Genomic DNA, 21,578 nt, shown 5'->3' with positions numbered 1-21,578 from the left:
AAGGGGATCTCTCAATGAGGCTCCTGCTGTGTTATCAGAGGACAGGAGGCCATAAAATTAGCATCTCCTTCAGGGCACTATCACTTGAGCCTGGAGGAGAGAAGTCTGTTTGGTTCACAGAAGATCAAAAGTCTTCCAGAATCAACATCTGGGATGGTGTAAAACTGAATACAACATAGAATGTTGAAACCACTAACATTTAATTTCTAAGACATTTTTCTAAGTACTAATAGCATGTTTTTAATGAAGATTGTATTATCTAATTTTAGAACTACTAATCTAGTAAATGATGAATGTATTTGAAAATCGTACTATCTGTGACTATATCAGAATCAAATGGAAATTGTTTGAATGAAAATGTTTTGTTTAGTATTAGAAAATGGCTCAGGATTTATGCTAAATGGGGTTTTGGAAAATGATTGTGTTAACTTGTATACTTAGGATTGAATATTATGTTTCATAGGTTAAAAAAGGAATTATACCTCATTTTGTTCTGTTGATTTTATGTGTTATTTTTGGCAAGACTTAATCTTTTGAGGTGCTGGGTGCAGAGGAGCAAAACTGGGTTTTGTGAAGATAACCTTTCCTTGAACCAAATTACTGGATTTAAGTTTGTCCTGAGAATTTATGTAAGGAGAGATAACGGGAGAGACTTCGGATTTCACAGGTATCTGTGAAATCTCATCTTATGTTTTTCTTTACCCAAATGACCGTAGAATCCAGAAGGCCAGGATGCAGCTGTTTGCTCTTTTGTTGAACCAGAGAGCAAATGGCCTTTGATCTTTGGCGTAAATTAGGGGGAGTTCTAAGTTTTTCTGAGTGCCCAAGGTAGCTTCCAGTTGGTCAACCAGAGGTATGCCTTAATTGAATATATTAAAAAGGAAAGACACACCTTCAGTATAAGACTTCGTGCACAGGAGTAACAATTCAGACAGCTGCCACTATTTTGCTTTTTTGCATCAGCTCTCTCCAAAGACGCGTCTTTGCCTTTTCTTTGTTTTTCTTTCTCTATTTTTTCCTGTCTCAGGTAATGAATGTATATCTCTGTTCCTCTGCAGTTTTGTTGTTAATTCATACGTTGCTTTGTATGGGATTAAACTCTGTAATTCTGTGACGTCAACACGCATTGTTGTTTTCCTTGTGGCCGCACGTCGCCCGCTGAGAGTACCTGGGAGTTTGAGGAAGAGAGAGAGCCAAACTTTTTTTCCAAAGTTAATTTATAAATTATTCTTCCTTAACAGCATGTATGCCACACTTAAGCCAGGGTTTACCGTGTTAGTAGCCTAAGGCTTAGGGGCCTCACAATAGTCTACAACACGAAGACAGAACAAAAGGGGGGTAAAAAAAGCATAACTTAAAGGATTTTTGTGAAGTTTGCCAAAATGTGACTAAAAATGATGACATCACAAACAAAAATTTATCCAAGACATAATACCAAGCTTGACATGGAGGGGGCGTGAGTTGCAAAATTTAATTTTCAATAGTTTAAGTTAAACCTACTAGGGTTTTGCCGTCCTGTTTGTAATTTTCCAACCTTTACTGGTTTGTTGATTCCTTAGTGACGGGCTGAAGAGTAAAAAAAAGCGTTTTGAAATTTCAATTGATATTTGTTCAATTCCATCCCCTTCATATTTGTGACGATGATTCACCAGAGCATGATGTGAAAGTTTTAACGGTTGAGCCAGCTGGTTCTAAAAAAAAAAAAAAGTATTAAGGTTAACTGCGCTGTTCACAGTCATTGAATGTCCCAGTGGTCAAATAATTTTTAGCTGAGTTGCTCATGAAGTTGGGCCAACTCCCTAATTCTGTTAGCTGCTCCAAGAAATCCATATACCAGGGTGAGTAAATCTTCCTGGTGCAATCGGAGACCCTGCATGGTGTTGCGTGAGATTGAGATTTATTATTAATGAATCCACATTTGTGCAGCCTTTGCATGAATTTTGTAGTGTTGGCTGTATGTGCAGTGAATCTAGTTTCTCTAACTTACGATGTTCATGCAACAGAGTTTTTCAAAGTGCAAAGTTAAAGTCGTGTGTCTTTGCATCATATTTTTGCATGGATGTACGATAACATAATTTTCGCTGCTCAGTATTTCCACACTCACTGTGTTTGTGCACAGTAATGCCACCCAAAAACACAGATGTCGAGTGTTACACAAAACCTCTAGATATAGTTGTATATTTAGAACTATTCAGAACTATTTCATACAGAATTACCAAACCATCAGTCACACCAACTGTAATTGAATGAACATTCATGCATTAGTTATCTGCCAGGAACCTTTTTTTTATTTTTTGTTGCATGTCTTGCTTGCTTTGCTCACCCGTGCGTTCTCTTGTCATATATGTCTTGGCACACTGAGAGGAAAATAACATAACGGAAGACAGTTCTATTTCACTCCTCACTTCCTGAAACTGCTTTATTATGCACCACTGCTAATGGCTTGTGACTGAATGAGTTGCCATTTAGTCAAACTTTTTAGTGAGCTGTGTGGAAATTATGCGCAGGTATTTTCGTAAGGAAAGTGGAGAAATGTTAAGTAGAAGAAAGAGAAAATCAAACTGTTTTCTTTTATAATGTAAGGAATTTTAATTCAGACTCTAAAGCCCCTCTAACTTTAGAAAGCAGATTTCCTTGTAACCTGATGCACGTAAAACTAAGATGGTACCCAAATGATTTTTGCCATTTCAACCTACCCCACTTACATTTCGTAGCTGAATGAGTATGGGAAAAATAATATACAAAAATGTTTGGAAATTTTTCCAGGCTTTTTTTTTTCTCCCATAGATTATATTTTTAAGACTGCTAAGCTTTCAATCCAGAACCCATTGATAAATAATGGATTCTACATTGAATTTATATTTAAATCAAAATCAGTTTTGTTGTTTTGATTCACTGATGGACTGCACACATTCTCAGAAAAGGCAATTTCACTACTTTTTGAAGTCTTGAGAACTTTGAATTCATGTGAAACAGTGGTTTTAAAATAAGTCTGGTTAAAATACAAAAGTATAAGATCTGCTGCCTTTAAATGATTATAATTGGGACAACAGTATCAATGCCCACAAACTATGCTTCAAAGAATCTGCATTTTTGACTTGGAGAAACAAACAAGCAAGAAAAAAAACATCCTGTTTTCCTTTATTTCAGATGCCAAAAGGTGGTGGAAGTGCAAAAGCCATTTTTAGTACTGCAATTCATAATTATTAGAAAAGCTGGTCACAACCCAAACACTAAATGGTAGTAATTTTGTACTCATATTTACAGAATTTGAAAGAAAAGATGAAAAAATCTGGAATATTAATTTGAAATTAAACGTGGAGGAGTTTTTAGTGCTTCACTTATGTGGAATAACCAAAAAAACCAATGTAGCCCTAGAAAATAAAAGGCCCTACTGAAATTCAAGCTAGCTCCGTTTCTGTGAAGTACAAATTTTATATCTCTAAGTTCTCCTTTAAGCAATTCACATTGTAATTTAGAAAGGCCAGAATCAGGAAATTAAGTTTTCACCCTCTGAAAGTTGACAGTAGTATTTGTACAGTAAAAAAATATAAGATTATTACATTGATACTGCCAAAAGCCTTCTTACTGTGGGCCTTTCTTTTAAGTCTAGGCTTCAGTCAGTTCCTATTTTGAGGCATACATATCATTGAATCTTTCATGTATATGTCAAATTTTCAAATATGATTCACGTAGTTGGGACAACATTGTAATAATCCCTGGAATAAAACTCCATCTTTTGATGCCTCATCATAGGTGCACACAACATCAAACTAAATATTACTAAGCAGAGAAAAGCTCCAGGGAAAACAAACCATTAACTCTCAGAGAAGTTCATATAAAAGCTACTTTAACAACCCCAAGCAATGTGATTGTAAAGTTGAAGCAATCTGACGGTAAAATTGCCTTTTTGATTTAACTATGAAATGGTTTTTGTCCTCTGTGGCACATTAGAAACTCCGATGATTGGACTAATCTGAGGGCGGTAACTGAAGAAGTCTATTGCTCTGTTGTTTTAATGATTAAAGAGTTTAAAGCAGATTACTCTGTCAAAGCGAGCGAAAAGAAAGATTTGTAATTTTGTCTGTTTCCTTCCCTGAGGTATACATGTGGTTGGAATAAATGTGATGAAAAGGTGCAGGAGTTTATCTCTGGACTTTTTACCACTCTTCTTCACTTTGTAGTTTAGGCCTTTGTAGCCTCAACACATTATACCCAAATGTCCTGAGCCCAAGCTTTAGGCAGGAGATGAATAGTGTGAGTGTGATGGATCCTGAAGGATTGAAGTGGGTTCCATGCAGAAATTGATTTGCAGGGAAATCCGATTGAAGCTGGATTGTATTTGGATAATAAAACAAACCTTAAAAAGCTTTAAAAAAATACTAAATGTAACCTTTTCACCCAGTTACATATTGTAATAATCTTTAATGAACAAAAAAGACAATTAAGCTTTTTTTTTTTGCATTACAGCAAAACGATGAGAGGGAATAATTTTAGATTATCTTTTGTTACCTTCTTCAAAATCAGAAAATTGCAAATGGTAATGTCATTCTTTGCAAGCTCCTGATGTTAATTCACAACATCTGAGTTTAGGGGAGGCACACTTATCTACGGGTGTATTTTAAGGCAACACTTTGAATATACTGCTTCCATGTGTTACATCATAGGACACTAAAGAAATAAGCTGAGATTTGAGGAACAGGATTTTAGCCCATATAGTTTGTTCTTGGATACAATTTCCTGTTGTCATCTGTTCAAACGATTATGCATAAACATAAAAAACATTTGGATATCCAACCATCACACTGTTCAAGAAGGCCACAAGCTCTGTTTTGAAAAGATAAACATGTTTTGAAGCCACACAAAAAAAATAATACTGTATTATTATCCACAGTGGGAAAAAAAACCCTGTATTCTCATGGGTCTAAAGGCCACTTGGAGAGGAAGAAGCCTTGACTTCAAAGGGAAGAAAAAGGCCTTAGCTTATGGACACATGTTCCATTGTCTGATGAAACTAAAAGGTAATTGTTTAATTGTAGAAGTTGCTAATCAATAACTAACTAATAAGGTCATCATTAATTAACCTTACTAATTAGGTTAATTAATAAGGTAAATAATAAGGCTCATCATGTTGTGAATATTTTCCTTTAGAAAGGAAGGTAAAACTTAATAAAATAGGTCAGTGGTCCCCAACCACCGGGCCGCAGACCGGTACCGGACTGCTCATGAAATAATGAACTACTTCCGGATCTTTTATTTTGAAAATCGTAAACCGGTAGCGGTTACGTCTTGTGCGTCAAAATTGAGCCAACTCGCAGCAGAATGAGTAACAAAACAACATCGGAGTACCCCCCTACATCCCCCCTCACACACACACACACATACACACACGGGCAAAATTGCGAAGGGCTGACCGGTCCACGCGACTAAAATGGTTGGGGACCGCTGAAACAGATGACGTCATGAGGAAACATTAAATGGACATTATTTAAGCTAAAGCTTGCGCACAAACAGGTTTCCCAAATGGACAATGACCCATGCAGCAAAGAGCATACAGCCAAATAGCTCCTAAATGGCTTGAGGACAAAAAAAAGTGCCCCATTTTAGATTGGCTGTTACAAAGCCACCTTCTTCTCAGTCCCATAGAAAGGGCAGATGAGGGCAGACTTGAAAAGGTGTGTTTGAGCAAATGACTCACAAAGTCAGATTCACTCAAGAGGCAGTTCATAAAAATTTTTTAAGAACTGTTTCAAGAACCTGTGATAATTCAAAAAATATTTTCAAAACGTAGTCATCACCACTTGATTCAACGGTGTGAAACAATGAATTGTTTATTTTTGACCATGATAAATATCTTTCTCTGTACAATTGACTTATAAATCACGTTTTCAGGAGGACTCATTTGCCACTTTAACCTTGTGAACATTTCCAATTCTATCCCTTCATATAAAACAACATTGCTAGGGACTACAGGGCTAATACAAAGCTACTCATATAATATTTGCAACCAAGTTAGACTCCTTTTGACTGTTTTTTTTTTTTCATAAGTTTGCTGCAGTGTAACTGCAACTTTACTGTTAAGCCAAACAACCTGAATAAAGTTGAAATATTCCCCTGCGGAGAGCATTGTTCAATATTCAGCATTTTTTTTCTCTCATAACACTGCACCAAGTTGAATACCTAACATTGATTCATGAAACCTTTACTCCTGTGGAGATAAAGTGCTGTGAAAATATGCCCTAGTATGAATACTTTAACCTTGGTTTTTTTTAAAAAAAAAAATCTTTCCATCTGACAATTTAAAATTATTTTGTTTGCGTTTTTACAATACCTATTGTGTGACCCTTAACAACTGTCCACAACTGTCCTAAATTAGGACAATCTCTGGCCAAAAGAAGTAAACTCTGCATTAAAAACTTGGAAAACAATTTGGACCCTTGCATCGTTTTACACACAGAGATGCATATCTTTAAGCGTTCGAAAATATTTCTTGGAACATTACATTGGAAGACATTCTAGTTTTAAAAACACATTGCTGCGCCAGAAGGATCAAATTATTTGTCTGCTTTGGGCACACAGAACAACCAAGAAAATTGGTGAAAAGTAAGCTAGAGAAATAATAAAATTTAGACAGAAAACACTTATCGTTTCAAGGTGTATATCTGTGGTTGAAAAAACTGATTGGAATAAGAAACGATATAAAAGCAATAATTTCATCTGGTTTTATTAGGAATATAGACCCAAAGCTTTTCAAAACGACAAAGAGAACAGGTTATGACAAGTCATTTTTACATTGCGGCATGGATATGTGTTCAACCTACTTTAACCTGCTGCCTTTAAGTTAAATCCAGCCCAACTAGTTGCTTCAGAACTTATCGGAGTGTGTGCAATGTGTGTAAATACAGCTTTGGGCTCAGAAGGTGAGGGAGAAAGCTGTGAAACCCACAGTCCGAAACATCTCATCAAGAACTTCCCAGGACATCATGAAAGTGGAAAGAGTATGACACAACTGTAAACCTGTAGACATGAACATATTCTTTTGGATGACCCAAAGCCAATTAAGAACGTGCGGCAAGACTTGGAAATTGATTTTCACAGATGGACCAAGTCTGGTTGAGCTCAAGCTTGTTTGCAAAGAGAAATGAGGAATACTTTGACTAAGAGCAATCCTGCAGAAACGAGAAATGACTACATTTAAATGCTTGAAAATATCTAAACGCAAACACTAAGTGAGCATATTTTATTTGTTTCCTGTAAGCAAATGGGTGAATGACTGCATTTGGTGTATCCTGCTTTGGGGTCCTCAGCATTAGATAAAGCACTGGAAAAGTACAGGCTAGTTACCAGTTACCATCAGACAGCCAACATGTTTTATTTTCTTTGTAAAGAAAACATAACTGCTGTGAATGTGGATTTGTTTTCTTTTTTTTCAAAATATAACTGAAATTCAGTTATATGGATGGGCCCATCAGCTGTAAAGAGATACTACAATGACATTTTCATTTTTGGTCTCATGAGACACTTGACTGAAGTGAGAGAGGTTTTTCACTATGACACTTGAGACGGCAGAAAACTGGCTCATTAGCTTTAGTAGCAATTGTGCCATTTTCAGTCGCATGAATGCTGACAAAAGTGTTTTTTTTAACTACTTTGATGGAGGGATTCATCACAAAGAGCTTCCAAAAAGGACTGATAATACTAAATATATTTTAGGGCAATCACAAAGTAACAATGTTTTTTGTTATTTCATATTTTAAAGATTAAAATATTCACTCACTAAGATTATAGCGAGACCATCAGTGAGTACTTTGGCTATGCCAACAAATTTTCAAAAAAACGACGAGGGAAAATATTCATTAGGAAACATTTTAAGTAAGAAGCAAAAGTAGAAGAAAATAGACTCTCCATCAAGTCGAAGCAAGATATTTATATAGACTATTAAAAAAAATACATTTTTCCACTGTGGGAAACTAAACCAAATTAAACTTTTCTTGTTTTAGTTTAAATAGGAAAAGCACTAGTTATATTTGTTAATTGCCAGAATATTTGAATATGGATTTTTCTAAAAATTCTTCATCACTTTTTTTTAAAGTATTGGCACATGCTTTAATGAGAATGCCTATCAAAATAGAAATAATTCAAGAGTGATTATTTTTCTCACACTAAAAATCAAAACAGTTATTAGTTCACTTAAAAGCAGCATCATTATTTCTCCCCAATAAATTAGTTTAAATAAAATTGGTCAATTTGAACATAGGATGATAATAGAAAATTAGTAGCTAAGGGAAGCCTCTCTAAATATATTTGGATTTAAGAATTTTTTGTATTACAGGAAAAAAATGCCTTTTTGTATGTGATATAGTGTTTACTCCACTCATTATTATGTTAGGTTGAGCACAATTTTTGTTTTAGTAAAATTTCACTAAAACGTTTACAGTAGAGAGAGAGAAAGAGAGACATAAAATTATAGAAAACACTGCCACCTCCGAATAGTCCCCATCTCTCCCTCATTATGACTGTTCCTATCAATCCATTCATTTGGAGATAATTAAAAAGTTGCCAAAATAACAGGACTCAAATCTGCAGGCCAAAGCCATTAAAACACTTTCTCGCTCTCCCTCTGCCGGTGCAGCTGCCAAGCGAGGTGACACTCCAAAATGGCCAGCTGTTATCAGTGCACTCCACACCAGTTGGTCTCAATGCTTTGGAGAATTTGTTTAATAAGATCCCCCACTAACACCACCCCAAACCCAACATTTCCTTCCCATCTAGGCATGCCAAGATTCCAGGCATATAAGGATAAGGGAGAGCAGGAAAGCCCACTGTTACAAGAAAAGCACTCAGAGTCCCTCTGTTTAGTGCGTGCCAATCACAGCAGAATAAGAGCAGCATAAAGAGTTATTGCTCATATGTTGTACTTTTTAAGGTGCTGTTCTCAAGTGTTAACTAAAGCCTGGTTGGAGAGGAAAAAATAATAAAGCACATTAGCACCAAACATGATTCAGGGACGTTCCTTTTTAACTGGAAACTATGTTAAGCGAGAATGATCTTCAAAAAGCAACAATTAATCAGGCTAGGCTACCTCGAGGTCAGAGCGAATCCGATTACAATGTTGCACATTTTATTTCAGTCTCTGCAGCTTGTCATGCGTTTTGTCTTTGTTTTCTTTTGCCCTTGTTTTTTTTTTGGGGGGGGGGGTTAGGATTCAATGCCATGAACGTAAAACAAAATTGCAGCAGATTTAGGAAAGTACGAAAATAGAAAGAATGAAATGATGCAAACATCTCGAGTGCAAGAGGTCAATTGGGAAGGTTCGTCCTGATCGTGTGAGAACAAGTTTTTATTTATTTATTTGGTATCATGTTTTAATCGTCACACAGTTAAATACTCAGCCATGTGAATACTCACAGAATATATAAAAATAAGAGATGACAGACATTAAACTGCAGTTTCTTAGAAAAAATGTCTTTTTTTTTTTTTTTGTAAAACCGTCACTATATCCTGACAGCATATGATACAGATAATCTGTGAAAATATTGAGCTTCTTGATCTCATCCTTGTAGTCAATAACCTGCTCACGGTCAAAAACAACCGATCAGAATTTTTGACCACTAATCATACTCGTGTACATGCTGCTCACACCCTCCCCCTTGTTCTTTGCTGCACTACAGCTATTTTCCTACAACTAAGACTGCCATAAATGCACAGGATAATAAGCATGGCCACTGATCACGATGGATGAACAAGTTGTCTGGAAAGAGAAATTGTTTGACCTCTTTTTGGCTCAGACTGACTTGGCGCTAAAGCTATTCTGTTTTATTCTTTAGGCAACAGAAGAAAATGAACAACCAATGTATCTAAACACAGCAGACTAAATTTCTAGACGTCAGTTGAAAAGCATTTCTTACTACAGGTGATTAACAAAAACTGAAAATAAGAGTAAACTGATAATACATTTAACAAATGCCTCCATAATCAAAAGCTAAACCAGTTGATATTTCACTTTGTATGTAAAGATGCAGCAGCAAGAAAAGTTGAAATCATGTGTGTATATTCAGCAAACCATTCTTGGGGGAGGGGGGAAGAAAAAAAACATATCAAAGGTTTGTTCTCCTGAGGATGCAATCACAAAATGCAAATGCAAGTAAACTCCCATCCTGATGTAATTTAACTGTACAGAGGGAACTGGATAATGAGGGAAAATTCAGCGCACATGTTTCCACATTTTGCATATGCTTTTATGGCGACGCTCATGACATGAAACGTAGTTTTTGCTAACTGGAATTAATTGTCTTTAGCACACGGCTTGCAGTCTAATTAGCCGAGGGGATATGCTGATTGCATTGATGGTGCATTGTAAAGGGTCAGGGGTGGTATAAGTGAGTGCTTTAAATGCATAAAATCCTGGGAAATCAAGATTGCTTTTTGTCCTCTCTTTACTGCCTCCAATCTGGGTTTTAACGTAACTGTTATTGCATCCCACCCACTTCTCTGGCTCATCGTGATGAGTGCTAGCTTAATCACAGACTGAGCTGGGGATATTTGTCAAACAATAAAAAAAAGAAGAAAAAGCAGAAATGGTTATCTGTATCACGTGGAAAGTGTGGAGGTACAGCAGTATCTTAGCACAAACAGATCTCAATCATTTCACCCTAAAGTCTTCAGACGATCTTTTCGAATCATGATGTTACGGTTATTACACCGACTGAGACGGCCCAAGTTATCAGCTACTCTGACAGCCATTTACACTGCAGTATTTCTGCTACGTGTAGGCAAATGTGACACTCATTTGAATAACTCACACTTGAATAACTCTGGTCAGCATTTAGCATTTGAGTGCACATTAATGTTTTCCTGTGGTGCTTAAATCAGGAGACATCTGGCTCCTGCTCTTTGCCAGGCTGCGCAGAAAAGTTGCTCTTCAATAGCTTCACTGTAAGAAAAGATACAAAATACAAATAAAAAAAAAAATACAAATAGTTTTGGAATGTTCCTGAATGTTATTTAATCTGACTCATTACAGGACATTTCAAGCTCAATCCATTGATTTTTCTATACATGTTTATTCATGCAGGGGAGCTGTGGCCAAACGTAGACCCTGAACTCACCACTCAATCACAAGGCAACATGTAGTGGAGGCTCTTTAGGAACAACTCACTAAAAAGCTGATCGAAATTTTGGCTCCCAAGCGTCTCCTCAGATTTTGTTGCATAAAATGTTTAATATACATATGTCACTATGAAAAAAAACAAAACAAAATTCTCTAAAATGGTTATTTACATGGAACAGCAAAAAGTGAAGCAACAGCTTCTAGAAAAAAGGGAGAACAGAGTGCTACAAAATAATGTATAAAATGTGACTAAAAGAAAAGACCCATCAGAAATATACAGAAGAGTTAAATCACACATTATTTGTATTGTTTATAATGCTTGATATGAAACTTTAAATTTACACTGTGTCACTGAACTCACATTAAAATGTGTCCTAATTTTTCTTTCAAGTGTAATCACCCAGCATGTAGCCTCTGTCTAAATGGAGGCTACAAAGCTTTTGAAAGTTCAGGTTAAGCACACGAGTCACGCAAGAGGTGTGGCTTTGAAGGTGGCGCACGCTTCTCATTTCAGAGAAAACCTACCTGGAGTCTCACCCTACCCATCCCCTGTGGTGTGCTCCAGACTGAGTGCTGGCTGCCCTGCTGTATCTGCTTGCTGTACACACAAGCAGTTTTCTCACCCTACATGCAGGCTGCGGGAGTCATCAGAAGCCCATTTTTAGAAACTGTAGAGTACTCACTATTTAGATGCAGAGAGACTCCTATTATTGCAACCCAGAAGAGGAATTAGACCAGAGGATACTTACTTATACTTATCTACCAACCCTGAATAGGAGTATATAGTTTATATAGTTTATTTACTTTAGATCAGCATTAGATTCTTTTTCTTCTTTCCTTTGGTTTATTTTGTTTGTATTTCCTTTTCATTCCTGTAAAGCACTTTGTATTGCCTTGTTGCTGAAAATGTGCTATATAAATAAAATTTCCTTTACCTTTACCTTTTTACCATTTCAGGCACATGGAAACACACAAACTCCACACAGAAAGCTGTGTGAGGTAACTGTTAGAACCACTAATACACACTGCACACCTTGTTTTGATCAAAAAGAGAACCTATTTGTACGCTGCTACATGTAAGTGTACATGTAGCAGCGTATATATATATAAGACCTTCAGGTAAGGTTTATGGTTACTGTTATGGTTTTTATTGAAATTATCTTTTCAATAAACATTACATTATCATCAACACAGTCTTACCACAAAGCACACAGTGATCTCTAGAACCAAAATGCAAAATGTTGCTTATTTTTCCTGATTGAGAAGACTTCTCAAAACAGATCTAGGAGAGACATTACTAACTTTGGAGAAAACATCTTCAAATGTCATCCTGAATCTCTAAATGCCAACAGACAAACAGATCAAGAAGTGAGCACAAGAAACCCGGAGATATCAACATCTGGGAGTGTAATAGTTGAGTTACTGGGATTGATAAACAAGGCCAATACTGTGATAAGGTCCATTTAACACTTTACACTGTCTTATCAAGGCTGCGTCGGAGCCACAGGGCTGAGTAGACATGCACAAGTGCGGATCTCTCTCTCAGAGTGTGTGTGTGTGTGTTTGATGGAACCAGTCAGGTGTTTTCCCCCAGGCCACCCAGATATCATCAGTCATTATCCTCGTCATTCATCAAACACTGCAGGTGCACGTGAGCATGCGTGCTTCACTGGTGCTCCCCTCCTTCATCCCTGCTGCCTCTTCCCTGCTGCTCCTTCACTCACTTCCTCCACAGAGTCCCTCCAAACACAGCTCCCCGGAGGCCACAGGAGGTGCAAATTTGTACATTCTGGCTGAAGAACGCTGATGCAGGGACTTCTGAAATAAATAAAAGAAGAAAAAAGGTAAAGTTATAAATAAGATGGGGAAGTACTTTTGACAGTATTTGAATTTGTGGATTTGCGCTGCTGTCAAATGACATAATCTCTATGTGAAAATGCAACCATAGATTTAGCCAGAAGAGCATCTTGCAAAAGTGTTCATACATTTTAAACTTTCACACATATCGTGTCACACACACAGCTAGTTAGGAATCAGGTTTGGAAGAAGTTTAAGCCACGATTAAATAGTATCCCAAAATCTATTTGAAAACATTTTATGACACAGCAAACACGTGAAATAGTGTGTTCTGGACAGATATCACCAAAATACAATAAAATCAAAATCATGTTTGTGATGGAAAACTAGCGAAGCAAATAACCCAGAATGCACAATCTCCAGCAGGAAACATGGTGGTGGGAGCATCATGTTGTGGGTGGTTTTTTTTTGTGTGGTTTTCTTTTGGCAGGGACTGTGAAGTTGGTCAAGGGGTTGATGAAAAAGGAGCAGACCTGTGGTTAAAGATGCTCTCCGTGCAATTTGACTGAGCTTGAGTCTTGTTCCAAAGAAGAAAAGGCAAAAACTCTCGATGTCCAAAGATGGTAGAGACATAACCCAGTTGCAATTACAGAATAAAAAATAGTTTCTTCTATTACTAGGTAGTATCGTGTCAGGAGGTTGCATATATGTATATATATATATATATATATATATATATATATATATATATATATATATATATATATATATATATACACATACATATATATATATATCTGTGGATGTAAGGTGGCAAAATGTGAAAAAGCTCAAGGGACATTTGTAGGTGTGGAAACATTATTTGACTTTTCAGTTTAACAATCTGCCTCTTGAAAATACATCATTTTGATATTCACAGATATGAAATAATAACAAACTGCAATAAAATAAAAATCATGAACCTGAGCATTGGTCTGGTTCTTGTATGAAACAAAGATAAAACGTATGGTTAGCAACTACTGCTTAGCAACTGCTATGCTGCTCATGTGTAACATTGTCTACATCACTTCATTAGACGATTTAGTTTAATAAACTTTGTTTATTAAATCAACCTGATATGCACTGGTTTGGAAAAAAAAAAACAAATAAGCTTTAAATTTTGAAGTTAGACATCTAAAGTCTGAACGTCAATGTTTTTTTCCCCAAAGATTTAAAAAATCAGTCTGAGAACAATATAAGACTGAAACACTTGAAGGTTGATTGGACAATTAATAGAGCTCTTTCTTCACTCCTGGTAAAGATTTGCGAAAGGTTAGTTAAATAAATCTTTCGTTGCTGTAGTATGATTTCACTCTGAAAGTACATCTGTTCAGGGTGGAATAAATCCCACATTAAAAGAAATGTGTTATTTTTAAGTCACCTGTGCCACATTTCTAGGCACCCTTCCTGTTGAAAAGTATGAAAAACGTAAATGAGGATGAAAAATGTTTGAATTCCTAGAAATTCAAGATGTACTCCATTAAATAAAAGGCTACATTTCTGGGGGAAGAAAGGCTTTTAAAAAATAATAATTTAACTTGTTTTCCAACTTTCCAAGTAACCCAGAATTTGATTTACTTATAGGTAAAACACACAATCTTTCCAAAACAAACAAAAGAAAAAAAAAGGTCAATCATCCTGAGTTGTTTGGTTTAGAACCCATGTAAAGTATTAGAATTTTTTTTTTCAGTTTGGGGAAATCAAAGTATTACTGATTGATTACAAACTGTGATTTCAGCAGCCTGTTTCATTCTAGATTTATCAATCTAGATTTTCTAAGTATTATGGATTTAACTGATCTAGTTTGTCTAGAAGTCAACAAAAACGACTAGACCGTTCACCTGACTGCTGAATCAGAAGGTAGTTTCACCACACAGAACAATAATAAACACAAGTAGGGATACACATTAAACCCATTCATCCATAATATGATACAAAACAGCTGTAAAAATCTATAAAAGTGGAAGAAATACATATAGCTTTGAACCATTTCACTCAAGATAGTTTTTTTCCCCCTGTTTCACATCATTGTCTTGTAATTAGCTGTTTAATCCAAAGCCACATCTTTGCATTACTTGTGGATATGCAGACTCGTTTGTCGGCCAGCCTTTGATTTCTGAAACCATGTTTCCCAGACTGAGTTGGCTTCACCTCAGCTCCAGTGCTGCCCATTGGCTGACTGAAGGCTCTAATTGGGTGGCTTGCATGATACATGGCAAAGACATGTGCAGCTGCGCCGTGCCTCTTCTACTCTTTCAGTCCCACGTTCCCACTTGCCTCCAAAAACTTCCACCGCCAGTTCTGAAAGAGTTGGACAACAGAGGATGTTTTCCTGTTTGCATGGTTGGCAGAGCACACTGTTAAACACTAGTGTTCAGCTAAAGGGATCCATTGGTGGAGGCACCGACTGTGATGACTTCTAAAGTGGTTGCAGTGCAGCACTTGTTAGCACCCGTCTCTATTACCCCCTAAAACTAATATTACATGGTCCATCTGTTGTTCTGATCCCTTTTTTCCCCAAAAATGAAGTTGTTTAGGTTAGTAGGACATTTCTAAACATCGTTTTTAAATGTTTATTATAACATCTGCATTTTTTTTTTCTGTAAAAGTGTTTAGTTGTCAAGCTTTTTTTTTTTTTCATTCAAGCAAATTACATAAGACATTATCATTAAGTTAGCACATCTCAATTGCTTTTTACCCCAAACATCCAGATGGTGACCAATGAAATTATTCCTCTAAACCAAATTAAGGATGAGAGCAAATGTACAGATGGAGAGTAGAAATTAATTTCTTGCAAAGTATGCTTCATATGTGGATTGCTATCACATTAAAGTTCTGGTTAATGCCTCTGCAACCTGGTAATGTGCAGAGAGAGGGTGAGAGTACCTATCGATCATTCCTACCCACTGAGTCTGTCCCAGTTTGTTGAGTTAAAACCAAAACCTTTCATTCATTCGAGGATTGTAGGTAAAACGGCACAAAGGTGTGCATATTTTATTTCCAAGTAAAAAATCCCATTTATTGATGGACAACCCATCAATAAATTATACATTTGTACGACGTATAAATCTGCCTGTTAAGGGAGATGAAAGCTATTGTTGAAAGAAAACTATAAGTAGTGATTTTACAGTTTTCTAAATAATGCAAGACCAAAATGTTATGAGGATGCTTTTCTTTGAAAACAACAAAACAAATTTTAATAAATCAGAGAAACTGGTCAAAAAGGATTAGGATAGTCACTGTGGCAACCTTGGACGAAAAGCTTTCACTTTTGTTGAAGACTAGATTGGTGGTTGTTCTTCCTGCGAGACAACCATTATCACAGTGCCAGAGTTACAGTGGAATGAGTTACAAAGCACATTAATAAAATTAACAGGTTAAAGTGTTCCAGTTAAAGTCCAGATCTAAAACTAATAAAGAATCTCTAGAATCCATTGCATCTAACTAGGCTTGCGCTACGTTGCGAAGACGAATGGACAAAACCTTTAAGACACACAGTTGTTATTTTTGCAAATGGTTCTCCTACAAAAAAAATAAAATAAATGTCTCTCAGGGACTGAAAACAACAACACGCCACTCTACACTTTCATAATTTTTCCTTCCACTTCAAAATAATGGATTACTTTGTGTTTGTCCATCACATAAAATCCTAATAAAAATGCTGAAGTTTGCAGTCTATTTGCCTCTAAATGTGTAAAAGTGCAAAGCCTATGAACGGTTTTGTGGGAGGGGTCAAGTGGAAAAAAAGCTCAACACAAACAGCCACAACTGTAGCCAACTTGTCTGCTCTTTCTGTAATTTAGCTTCCTAAAGTGAGGTAACAGTGCCTGGCCAAGAAAGATGAGGGAGGGAGGGGGATGCTTGCGTGTGTCTGTGTGTGGGAAGTTGAAGAGAGCATACTGACAGAGCTACTGTAGCATGGGGAGAACCTTTACTCTGTCAGTGTGTCTGCTGTTCCTTCTCTCTGTCGCTATTTCACACACATACAGACCCAGAGTCAAGAACATTTACCATTTGACCTCAGCTCTGTTCAATGCTCACATTCAGCTTTTCCCAGCCTGAGGAGAATTCCTTGTCCCTTACTGGGAATTGCTGATTTATTGTGGATATATATTGTACATATATATATATATATTTTTTTTTTACGCTGGCAGGTGGTTTTGTGAGACATAAGATACTAGTGGCAGGTCTAAGTACTATTTCTTTTTACATTTATTTGAAGCTTACTGAGGAAAACTGCCTCTCATGTTGGTAATAAAATCTATATTTATTGTGTACAATGATTCAAGACTCAAATATGATAGTTTGTGAATAACTAGGACGGATCTGTCTAAAACGTGAAACTGTTTATTTAATTGAACTGTAAAAGTTTATTCATTTTCATTCAAAAACATAAAAGTTAACTACCGCCCCCCAGGGCACATTTTGGCAAAAAGGTTTATCCCAGAGCTCAAACAAAACTTGCTCATAAACTGTCTTTCTTGTAGCTGAAGGCAAAAGATCAAGCCACAGAGAAAACAATGCGAGTCTTTGTTTACTTGTGGATCCTGGGTCAGTTTTGGATCCACCGAACTGTATTTGTTTACAGCAAATCTTTCTGAATCCCGTACAGCTCTTACTCAGGCATCTTGACTTGCTTCAATTCCTTATCAGCAGGCAAAGCTCATGGGTATTTTCCATGTTTGGAGCCATCTGCCACAGCAAACGGAAGAAGAAAAACAACATTTGTCGGAAATAAATTCCAAAATTGTGGCTGCAATGCACGCCTCAGAAACTGTCAACTTTACGTTTGAATTGCTTATCTTGCAGCCGATCGCGGAGAGATAAAGGAATTGAGTTAAAACACACAGCTCTCGTTTCCTAAGACACAACAACAAATTATGGTTAATGAATATTGATGTTATTAGAAACAAAGAAAAAGTTTGCAGTCTTCCACATTTACTTTGTTGAGACTCTAGGTGTTAAATCCTTTAGTTTCCAGGGCTCTTTTATTTAGATTGAGACATGTTCCCCTTAGTTCCAGTGTTCCATTGCTGATCCCAACAAATGAGCCCCATTATCATACAGATGAATGGAAATTAGCTAATTATTTCACCTATCTAATGGCCTCACGTCATGTAAACAAATGAATGAGCTGAAAGCATCAGAAGCTACCCAAACCACATTCAAAATGACTTAGGGATGTGCTTTGATTGAAAAACATGCACTATGTAAATTTGCCTTTGTATGTCCCTTTGTATATAATAAAGAGCTCTGGTAGGCTAATTTGCAAAATATAACAACATTAAAAGAAAATATTTTTATCATTATAGAAATTGAGAAGTTTTTAGGCACTAAAATGGAGTTGTTCATGCAGTGAATTGCCTGTGAAAAAGGTTAAGACCTGTAAATTATATTTTTAAATTCTGTTAATTTTATTGCCTTACCCCAACTAAGACAGAGCTGCCATTACAACATGTGAAACCCTAGAAATTATGATCATAAGGGAATTGATGTCACATTCTAGTACTTATCATAAGATAAATAATACATTAAGATTGCCTACATTCTCACCCAGAAAAGGACATGCATATGTTTTTTTTAATTGCTATATTTCAATAAACACTGTTGTCTATAATATCACAAAAGATGAGATCAAAACTTTTTTTATTTTTTTTCTGGGAGAGGCTACTCATTTCAGAACTTTTTTATACTGCATGAGGTCAAGGCCAAACTTAATGAAACAAGTTCTTGTGTCAAGCAGAAGAACAAGACATACACCATTTAGTTTTGGAGTTGAACTTTTTAAATCTTTAAAAATATACATGTAGACAAACATAGAGCCATCTCACAGTGTCTGCTATCTCAGAGCCTCCCTTCAGTTAGAAGTGTTTGATTCTTTTTTTCTGAGGATCCATACGCTCAACTCACAAACGGGCCCTTCAACTGCTGGATCCAGTAGAGCAATCTCTCAAAGCAGTGTCATGAACTCTGTTGTGTCCCTCCCTTGAAGCCAAGGTTCTATTTGTTTCATGATGTATTTCAGAAAGTGACTGGTTTTGATGGATGGGAAGAAATCGGCACTCTTTATCTATTTCTCTCACCAATGAGTTATTTTTCCTGAAGTTATTTGGGGAACGAAAGAGTACTCATCCTATACCCGGTTGCCAATAGCGTAAATAGGCACATATCCAGTCAGCATATTCCGACCAGAGAGAGGTCTTTTTTTCTTTTTTTTTTTTGTCAAGAAAAATAACTTGTTGTAGGCAGTTACAGACTGCGGCTCCAAGCAATAAATAATCATCAATATATTTGTTGTTTTTGTTTGTTTGTTGTTGTGATTTAGAGAGACCTGGCTCCCAAGATAGTGTAGATGTCAAAAGTGTGTTTGAGAATTACTTGTTTGATTTGAAGAAAGGAAGGAATCTTGGTTGTGGACTATTTGGAGGCAGAACTGCGCCAAAAGAATGTTGGAATTTCACTGAGAGAAACTTCATTTTTTTTGGTGGAGGGGGTATGATATGTCTTTTTTATTCTGGCTTCTTGGTTTTGACATTTTCTGTGCATAGATGTAAAAACTAATCGTGGAGAAAATTGGTGTTCTCGATCCTGGCAATTACTATTTAAACAGTTTAGTCATAGCATTTATGGTACTCATGTCCACTCCTGGAGCAGGCTAAAATTACAGCCTATCAACTTTAATTCTAACCTGCGTCACCTCTCAGTTCCTTGCTTAGCATACAGTCAAACTGTATATGTGCAATTCTAAATGTTAAAAGAAAAAGCAAAGAAAATGTACATTTCTTTGTGTGTTTTTACTTCAACGTGTAATCTGGCTAAGGTTTTTATACACGCCTGTTCAAGACCACAAGCCGTACAAAAGCTTGAGTGCTATGTAATTATCAGCCTCTCTAATGGAGGTCCCTCTCAATCTTGTATGGCCTCGGAAGGCTAGAACAGGCTATTTTCTGTTAGTGGTCCTAGAAAAAAAACAGAGCAGGTCCACTTCAGTGGGAATTTAAAAAAAGAAGAAAAAAAAGATAGAACACATAGAAATTAAAACAGAACAAGAGGAGCTCACCAATGAATGAGATAACCCCATTTTCTGCAGTACAGTACTTTTTCCAGATTTTTTTTTATTATCAAATGCAAAATGAAATAGAAAAAATCCTGGCAGTGTTTCCTGGCAAACAAAAAAGCCTACCAGGTAAACAAGGAAGCAAGTACTGATAATATGGATGGATACCCAAGAGAATGGAAGAAAACAAACATTTCTGACGGTCTGCCAAAAAATGCTCATCGTGAAACTTTGACTTGACAACTGTGTTAGAAAATAATATTGCTCTATTCTTCTATCTCAACTATTTCCTCAGACTACCAGGATACTATGCCAAACTACATGACCAGAAGCAATGTAAACCTTAGAATGGCTTGTTTGTTTCAGGGACCTGACAGATTTCTCATGATGGCGTCATCAAAGGAGCTTTATTTGGTAGACATGATTAAAAATACTGTTTCTCTAATTTTCTTTTACCAAAATAGTCCATTTCAGTTCAGTCAATTCACTACACCTCATCTCCAGGCACTGTGCAAAATAAATAAATAATTTATATAAATTATATTAAGTTTGTGACATTGTTAGAATGAAAGACTTGACGCCAGTACCAAGAATAAACAAAACTCCATCCATTCTAAAGACTGCCATAATTAGAATAAAACAGACAGGCATATAATAGAAATGTTATCAAGCAGCTATGGTACATGGTAAATGGCCTGTACTTATAGATAGTGCTTTATCAAATCCAGAGAATCCACAGCATTTTACACCACAATTAGTCATTCACCAATTCATGCACACATTCACACACTGATGGTGAAGTCACAACTGTGCTGAGGCAGACTGACAGAAGCAAAGAAGAAAAAGGCTGAAGACCTGGTGTCAGACCAGTAGTTTCGAGACCTTTTAGACCTTTACTCTATCTGGATTTAAATTTGTTTTCTGGTGAGAAAGGCCTACCTACGCAACAATTTAGCCGTGGTCCAATATGACAGCTTGGGCCAAAAATTGTGGGGAAAAAAAGAGCCCAAAAAAATAAAAATAAAAAACTCCCCAAAAGTTCTGGCAGCATTCAGGCAGAAATAATTAGTGCTTTGGATACAGTGTGTTGGTACTCCATGTCACCAGCCAAATAGCTGACTGCTGGTAACAGAAATACCTTAAGCTCTCTGCTTTTACATAAGCAGTCCATGTTTTACTATTTGTCAAACTTCATCAATTTGGTAACCAATGTTATTCAGTGGACACTGTCCATCACACCTGTCAAATTTCTAAGTCAATCTTTAGTTAATTCCACTAGGCCTTCAAAGTAATCCTAAACATGTGATGGTTTGTAGAAAACTTAAAATTCTCAAATAAAACCTTGTTTATTGGGCTCAGACACACAGAACACAATAAGCCACTGCTTTAACTATCTATTGTGAATAAACGTGCATGATTATCATTGTGGACATGTTTTGTATTGACAGAGGGCATGTAAAATTAGAAAAAATATTTAGCCTGGGAGAACTTTATGCTCAGACAATACACCCCGTTGATAATATGACCTTTAACTGTTGTTTGTAGTTCTTGCATGAATCCTGTTGTGGTCTCAAT

This window comes from Xiphophorus couchianus, chromosome 14, assembly GCF_001444195.1.
Source record: "Xiphophorus couchianus chromosome 14, X_couchianus-1.0, whole genome shotgun sequence".
NCBI lineage: Eukaryota > Metazoa > Chordata > Actinopteri > Cyprinodontiformes > Poeciliidae > Xiphophorus > Xiphophorus couchianus.
Note: the sequence above shows the minus strand (reverse complement) of the source record.